The sequence below is a fragment of the Malurus melanocephalus genome, unplaced genomic scaffold (genome assembly GCF_030028575.1).
Source record: "Malurus melanocephalus ecotype Western Australia unplaced genomic scaffold, MMel_1.1 scaffold_130, whole genome shotgun sequence".
NCBI classification, from domain to species: Eukaryota; Metazoa; Chordata; class Aves; order Passeriformes; family Maluridae; genus Malurus; species Malurus melanocephalus.
In genome coordinates this window covers 1149992-1157901 of record NW_026623362.1, presented here as the reverse complement: position 1 = coordinate 1157901, position 7910 = coordinate 1149992, and positions in this window count along the sequence as shown.

Genomic DNA, 7910 nt, shown 5'->3' with positions numbered 1-7910 from the left:
ACCACCTGAAATCAGGCTCAGTTCATGAAAAAAAATCTTAAGGAAGAATAAAACAATTCTTCAGGTTATTTATTTGAAAAGAAAAATTTAATCAAGCTGTGTCCTGATGAGCATGCAAGTCACTCACGCACTTTTGAGTGTTTGTTTTAACCACAAAGGATGTGTCAGACCCACTCTGCTGAATCCCATTGCATCCCCAAGTCTGGTCATAGTAATTTCAATCAGACCAGCACCACTTTGTGTACAATTTTCACATGCACGTTCAAGTGTGATTATGGGGATAATAGAAAGAGTTTTGGCAGCTGGAATAAAGGTGTTCACTAAGCTTATCTCCATATTTAATGAATGTGCTAGGATATCTGCTGGAATTGGTGATTTTCAGAGTTCAAGCTTGTAAATTGGTTTCACTGCAATAAAAACAATCTCTGCTAGGACAGGCTGAGTCCGGGAATAATCGATCACAAAAATGCAGTTGTTCCAGAAAGAACAACTTAGAAAATCCAGTCCATTTAAGAAGAAGTTCTGTTGCTTGCYGACTATGTGCATTGAGAAAAGGAACAAAAAAGGGTAAGTTTCTTAGCAAGATTTCCAGCTAGAGTGCTGATTACTCATCCAAAWCTATGACGTGGGCAAGTACAATAAAACTCTTCCAGGAGATGGATGGTATACACACCCTTTCCTAGAGAATAAGAATGTAACAGTAGCTACCATATTTTAAAAAAATACATAATTCCCATCTGCAGAATCCTGTGAATTATCCTTTTCTGCAACTTTATGCTGTTCTTTAGGTCTGTCYTCTATGTTTATTAGTCAGCTATGATTTTAGTCAGCTTCCTGTTGTGATGCATTAGAAGGAACTGTTGGATCATTGTACTGCTCCAGAGCAGATAAAATTACTATGGTTTATGGAAAGCTGCATATGATTCATCTGATTAAACAGCTGATCAGCTGGGAAAATAAATAAAATAGAATAAATTATGTCCTTAGACTGAACCATGTATTATTATTACAGTTCTTTATTCTTACTGAAACATAGCACAGAGGCAAAATAAAAGCTCAAATATTTGGAAGAAAAAGTGCAGACATGGGTGGAAAACAGTCTTTACCCAAAAGAGCTGATAATCTTGGCCTCATTCTCTAATGTCATGTCCCAAACTGAGCCTCAAACCCCACCACCCTCAGTACATCCATCTCAATAAAGCWAAATCWCAGTCCCATKATCATGCACCTCTCTGGCCCACACTTGCAGCTTCAAAACTRTCCCTTCARGCACCTAAAATAAATCCACACATCYGTGCCCTGCCCCTGTGGGTCTGTCCCCAYGTCCTGAGCTGGAAACAGATCCCAGCCTTGGTAGGATCCTAGCAGGGGATGTTGCACTGGGACAAGAGCCCCTCCTGGATTCAGGGAGCATGAGGATCTGCCTGTGTGAATGTGCTCCTCTACATCAGCCATCGCTCACCCTTCTCTACGACACTTTCTGTCCTTCCAGCGTTAGAGCATCGCTTGGGTTCTCCTGCTGCTGACAGAGACAGACCCGTGGGCTTACACAGAAAATCCCTTCCTTTCTGCAGCTTTGTGAAGTGAAAAGGAAGTTTTGCCCACTGGCGAAACAGAGGGACATGGTGAGGGGACAGAAGTATCRTTTGAACAGAAGAACTCCTCAGCTTCATGGTAAATTTGTTTTAACTCTGACAGTAGGTTTGCAGCATGGGCTTGCAATTTTCCTGCAGTTTTCATGGTACCACTCCATTCCCTGACACTAACACTGATGCAGACTTTCTAGGGACTCATATCAGATGATTCCATGATAGGCTATTTTAAGCAAAATATGGCAAATTTTTTCAAATCCATCCTTGTAACACTGTGAGCACAAAAGGAAACTAATTCTGAATGACTCTCCCTCTCAAGATGAGAGATGGATTGAGAGCAGATCCTCACAGTAAAAATCCCTGGATGGGCCCTAAAATGACTCACCAATATATGAATGAGTGTCTTTGTGGGAAGAGGTTGTCTTCAGATCTAATTTAATTTACTTCTTTCAGTAGACAGAGATGGAGGCCTGCAGTGACAGGAACAGTGGTTGCACTCTGGAAAACAACTGGAGGAAAGGGAAGCTGGCCCTAGGAAGGTTTTAGGAACCAAAACAAGAAAATGGACTGCTTGAGGACTCATCATGTGCAGCAAATACAGCAACCACCACAACTAAAACCTCTTCCCTAAAGTGGTCATTCTTCTGGACTCCCTGGCTCCTTCACTAAGTGGGCAATTTAGAGCTACTTTCAAGAAATTGCAGCATTAGCTGAGAAAATGTTTCCTGCCTTGAAAYTCATTTCTTGCTGAAGGGAAAAAGATTGCCATGATAGAATAGGAAGAAAGAGTGTCAAAGCACCAGCTGGAACAGAAATCCTGCCAGAACCGCACTCTACAGAGAGGGGAGGTTGGGAAAGTGGTGGAGATAAAACTGAAATTGCTCTGGTAAAATCCATGCCAGGAAAAGGAGTGGATGCCAGCTAAGGTATTACTAATAAACTTTGTTTTGTTAAAGTACCTGGAGTCTGGGCATGTCGCAGAAATTTGCTTCTCTYCTGGTAAGAGTCCATTCTGATAGAACAGGGTAGTATGAGTATCCAAACAGCACAGCAACAGCTCCCAGCTGGCTCAGGGCAGTCACTTGTACCCACATTTTCCCTGTTTCTAATTTCACTGCCCAAAAGAAGAGCTCCCAACAACTTTGTAAAATCCTGCTGGGCAGCTACAGAGCCTCTTTTCTCCAGGGCAGATGGTCTCAGTGTCTTGTTGCCCAGAGTCACKGAGCACACATCTCCTTGGGCTGTGTTTGTCTTCAGATGGCTGGTAACCAATTTTCTGAGCCAAGAGAAGAAGTTTGTCTCTCTGAAAATGCAAACAGTAAGAACTCAAACAAATCTTTCTGAGACTGAGGAGTTTTGTTACTTTCCTCACAACCCTCTGAGATCACAGAAAGCTTTGGCAGATTTTGCTCAGGGGAGCTCTGAGAGAGGCACCCAGGAGTAGAGAGTTGTTTCCACCTTGGAAAGCACTGGAAAGAGGGTGTGAGGAGATCTGCACCCATGGAGGCTTCCATTATCACTCTGCATGGTGTGTCCCAGCTGTCTGGCTAATGTAAGTGAGCCTGAAGCACCTTAGAGGAYTCTGCCAGAGTTCTGCACAGGGGCTTGGACAAACCCTGTTACAGATAACTTTGATCCTTGGGGCACTGGAGAAGTGGGAAGAAGACTGACATGGTCAACTTGCATGCTGCTGTTTATGAGAAGCAGCATATCCTCACTGTGTGCTTTCCATTCCACTCGAATGTCTTCACATCCCTTTTTARGGACACACAGAGCCCTCAGAATTTCTCTAATTGCTATACTCTGTGCCATAAAAACTGCTCTGAAAGGAGATATTTCCAGTAAACACAGGCGTGATGAAGCTTTTGTTGTTCATTTGTCCACTGGGGAAGAAGTAGTGCTTGCAAGATTGCAGCAAGTTTATCTCAGAGAGGTTTTTAAAAGTGTTTTTTCTTATACTGTGAAAAGCGGTTTCACCATGTGGGAGGTCAGCGTAGACTCTTGTCTTACGCTGCAGTAGCTGAGAATTTTGCTTACTCATTTTGGAGGTGATATTACTAAATTGAGGCAAAATTGTTTTGGTTTGTGTCTTTTGAAAGGCAAAAAGGCAATTTTTTCACTTTTGCCATCAAAACATTATGGTGCCAAGTGAGACAACACTATTAAAGAAAAGCTTCTACTGATCTGCTTGACAAAAAAGCAGAAACCCCAAGACTTCTGGGAAAGAAGTTTAATTGTGTAAACTCATTCTAAAAAACCGATGAAATAAATTTTTGCAAAATGAGTGGAAGTTTGTCAGCTGAAATTTTCAGAGGCTTTGGTTTTTTCATTCAAATGGCCCACATTTTAGATTAGGAAAAATACTTTCAGGGCTTCAGTGCTAGAATATAGCCATGTGATAAAACTTGTTAAATTAATTTTTAGAAACAAAAATAAACAACCAAACAAGTAAAGAGTTTTATTTATATCAATTCACCTTTGTAGAATTGTCAGCTTGAGTGGAACATTTACTTCAGCTGTCTGAAGAGACAATAAGATATTTAAATTTACTCTAAATGTATAAATTTGATCAACTAGYTCCATTAAACAACAAACTGAATTGAAAATATGTGGATTGTAGCTGTACTTGGGATAGAGAATTAAAAAGTAATTCCTTAAGACAGATGGGCTTGAGTAAGTGCTTCCTTCAAAGAATCATTTTAAAGACTTTCTGGAGAGATTTTTTTTTTTTTTGCATTATATCTCTATTCTGAAAGGGAGGATTGTGCCCTAAATAGAGTGTCTTCAGAACTGTGGAATAAAGTGCTGTCGTTTGCTAAATGGTAGAGAACAGGCAAAGCTTCTTTTGTTCACTTGAATTTAAAATCTTAAAGAAAAGGTGTTTAAGCAATTTGAAAGATAGGAGTCTGCCATATTGCAAAATGTTGAATGTGTTCCCCCACAGTTAAATAGTTGTGAAACCTTGAATAATATGGACAATTTCACTGTCACAAGTGCTGTTGTGGTAAGATGTGAGTAGCTCACCTATCTTTGATGATGCACTTAGAGGCTTTGTGCAGTGAAGGAGCCAATGGAAATGGTTYTAAAAGTGCAGCAGCAAGAAGTTGCAATTTAGCTGTGAGCTCTGCAATAACAAATTCTTGCATCAGCTGTTTAATGCGTCACTGTGCATGGTTTTCTCTAGACTAGTGAAGTGCCCTAGTTTTTTTTTTTTCTCTAGACTAGTGAAGAATTCTTTTTTCATTGTTTGCTGCTGAAATAGGAGTCTGGATCCTGAAAGAAACTTCATTGGTGACCTGATTTTAGTTTCCTCAATGAAAGCATCAGTGTGCATCCCACTGAGATCTGGAGATCCAGATCCCCAAGGGAATGAAACTGGGTCTTCATGGCCAAGCACCAGCTGAAATAAAGAGGCACAAGAGAGTGTCAGAGTGGAGTGGAGCACAGTGCCTGGCACGTCTTTTGTGAAGACAGGCGGATGTGAGGTCTCATCAGCTCAGGGGCTCATGAGATAGCTCTGTACTGCTGTAAGTGAGAGGCATTCTGAGTGTAATGGATATCCTCATGGGCATCTCTCATGAGGTAGCTGAGATGACTCCCAGCTCCAGYTCCTGGCTTCTCATGGTCACAAACCTGTGCCTGCTCTGCAGGGCAAGGACAGTACAAGGTAYCTCAGCCCTGGCTGTGACTTTTCTAAGAAGATTGAGGCCAGGTCCTATATAACTGGATCTTRGAGGGTTCATGTTCTGTGTTGGAACCAGTCCTTTGTCTGGAATAATTTGCTATAATAATTTGAACTGTCACAACTTTTTACTTGTGAGATATTCCCATATCCCCCCATCCATTGAGGCAATGACCTTAAGAGAAAGATTTTTTAATCTATGCAAGACCTTAATTGCCCAGATCTTATTTAGAGAAGTCAGTCTCTACAGAGAGGCATTTATTTTTAGTTTATATTAAGTATGCTATTTGAGTAYGTTATAACAGTTTATTTTCCCCTCAAATGCATTTACAAGCATAATGGCCACTGGCATACCTAGTCATGAAAGTCCCCAAAAATGTGAAGATTGTATATGCTGGGAAGAAGTAAGGATCTCTTCACTTTATTATGCAAGATAATAAATTATTATTTAAAATTATTATTAAATTGTAGTTGTACTTCATTACTAGTAAGGAATAGTTTAATATAGTTTAATGTATGGTTTTAGAACCAATGCATATGATGTGGAAAACGTTTTGGAAGGAAAAGTGTATCTCTTACAAAGAGAGAAAATGCTCAAAATTATGTCAGGATTTTATAGTAGTGTTTTTGTCTCATCCAGAAAAAGAGTGTGGATGTTGAGCACTGGGCTGCACAATTACAGACTGTAAGCAAGATAAAACTGGTTCAGTAGGAAAAGCTGATCACAAATCTAAATTCTAGACTTACTCTGAAGGACTTCTTGAAAATCCTCTCACAAAAGAGAGAGGTCTTTGACAGATCTGAAGGCACTGGACCTTAGTGGTATGCCCCCAGTAATGGGCCATTCCCAGGGAAGCCATTGGTATTTGGGAAAGAGGCTGCCCAGGATAGGACAGTGAGGTGATTCCCCTGTGGCTCAAGGGAARCAGTCCTTGGGGAAGCACAGACATTAGGAGTGGAAAGTGCAGGAGGAGAATGTCCCAGGATAATACGTTCTCTGCAGATGGGGCTGTCAGTAACCCTGGATGCAGAAAGGAAGGCRGGATTAAGTTCCCCTGAGGGTGTAGAGTACTTTACACTTTCATCCCTGAAGACTTCTTTCCTGTAAAATTCACTTAAATGCAGATAGCACTTCTCCCTAATGCTAAGTCTTAGACCTCATCTTCAAAACATGACATCATTTCTGCAAAACTTTAAGATAAGAATAACTGAGATGGATGAGAGTCTCAATAAACTGGGACGTGATATTGTGCAGGATACCTGCATGTATCTGTTCTGCATCAGGGTGATGGGGATTGGTGATATAAGATTCTTTCTGCATATTACAAAAATGGCACAGTTACAGATGCTGTAATAAAATAGCTGTTTTAATTATATAGAATAAAAGGAGGAATATAGACAATGAGCAAGTCTTGTGCAGCATCAGACAGACCCTGGCTGCCTTTTCCTATGGCACATTCACGAAGACATTCCTCCTCCCTCCCACACAATGGCCCCTTCTATTGTTTGTAACAAACAAAACTTTCTGACACTTGACAGGTGCCTTTCACAGCGCCCACCAGAGTGGAGCACAGACCAGCATGGGATGTTCCAGCAAAAAGTCCATATGGCATCTACATATGCTGACTAATAGCTGGGCTTCTCAAACCCTAAATCCAATAGAGTGGATATGACTTTCCCAAGGTCACTCACTCCTTCAGTGCAGTGTTTTCCACAATGTTCCTAAATCAGTATCACATCTACCAGAAATGTATTTATACAGAAAGGAAAAAATAAATAACTTTGAATGTAATTAAATATTGTTTTCAGATATAGAATGTCATAGAAAAAACAGACTCATATCACACAGGTTCCTGTAAGAGATAGGTGAGAAGCATTTAACTGACCCAGAGCTGAAGCCTACAGCATGACAAGGGATTGTTCAGAGCTCATGGAATGATGTGGTGGTTTCATAGCACTCTGATTTTTTGGTATATTGAATAACTTCATAAATTAAATCATAACCTAACTAAACATCTTATGACTGCTCTGATAATTCATCAGTCTGGGCTCAGCTTAAATGAGAAGACAGTTGTGGAATCTACCCAAAGAAATATTCCTTCAAATACCAGGGTAGAAACCTGAGCAAACCCTTCCACTCTTGAAGTAATCTATGCGTGCTTTTCATGTGCTGCAAGAGTGGAGTTCATCAAGCTGTATGCACACTTAGAAACTGAAGGAAACAGCAAGGAGCGATGAGTTTGTGTCTTTCCTGTGAAGAATCAGAGTTGCAGTCTGAAGATATTTCCACAAAGGAAAGAGCTGGAGGCTTAGATGGGATCCCAGTGAGTGTGCTGAGGCAGAACTGGGTGATGGTCCCTGTCTGACATGAGCACTGTGGTTGTGTGGGGAGTACATAGTCTTTAGTTTTATTATGGCATCTMTTTGACTTGCAGAAGGTGTTTGGTGAAAAGACCTTAGAGCACAAACTTATTCCCTTTCCAATATCACCAGGACAGACCCATCTTCTRCAATTTCCTCTGGTGTTATGTGAATCAAAGCATGACACTGAATGGCCTTTACTTAGATATTAAAAGAATAAAGAGATTTTCTCCTTTAACAAAGAGTAAGAAACAATCCAGCAATTAAAGCTTTTT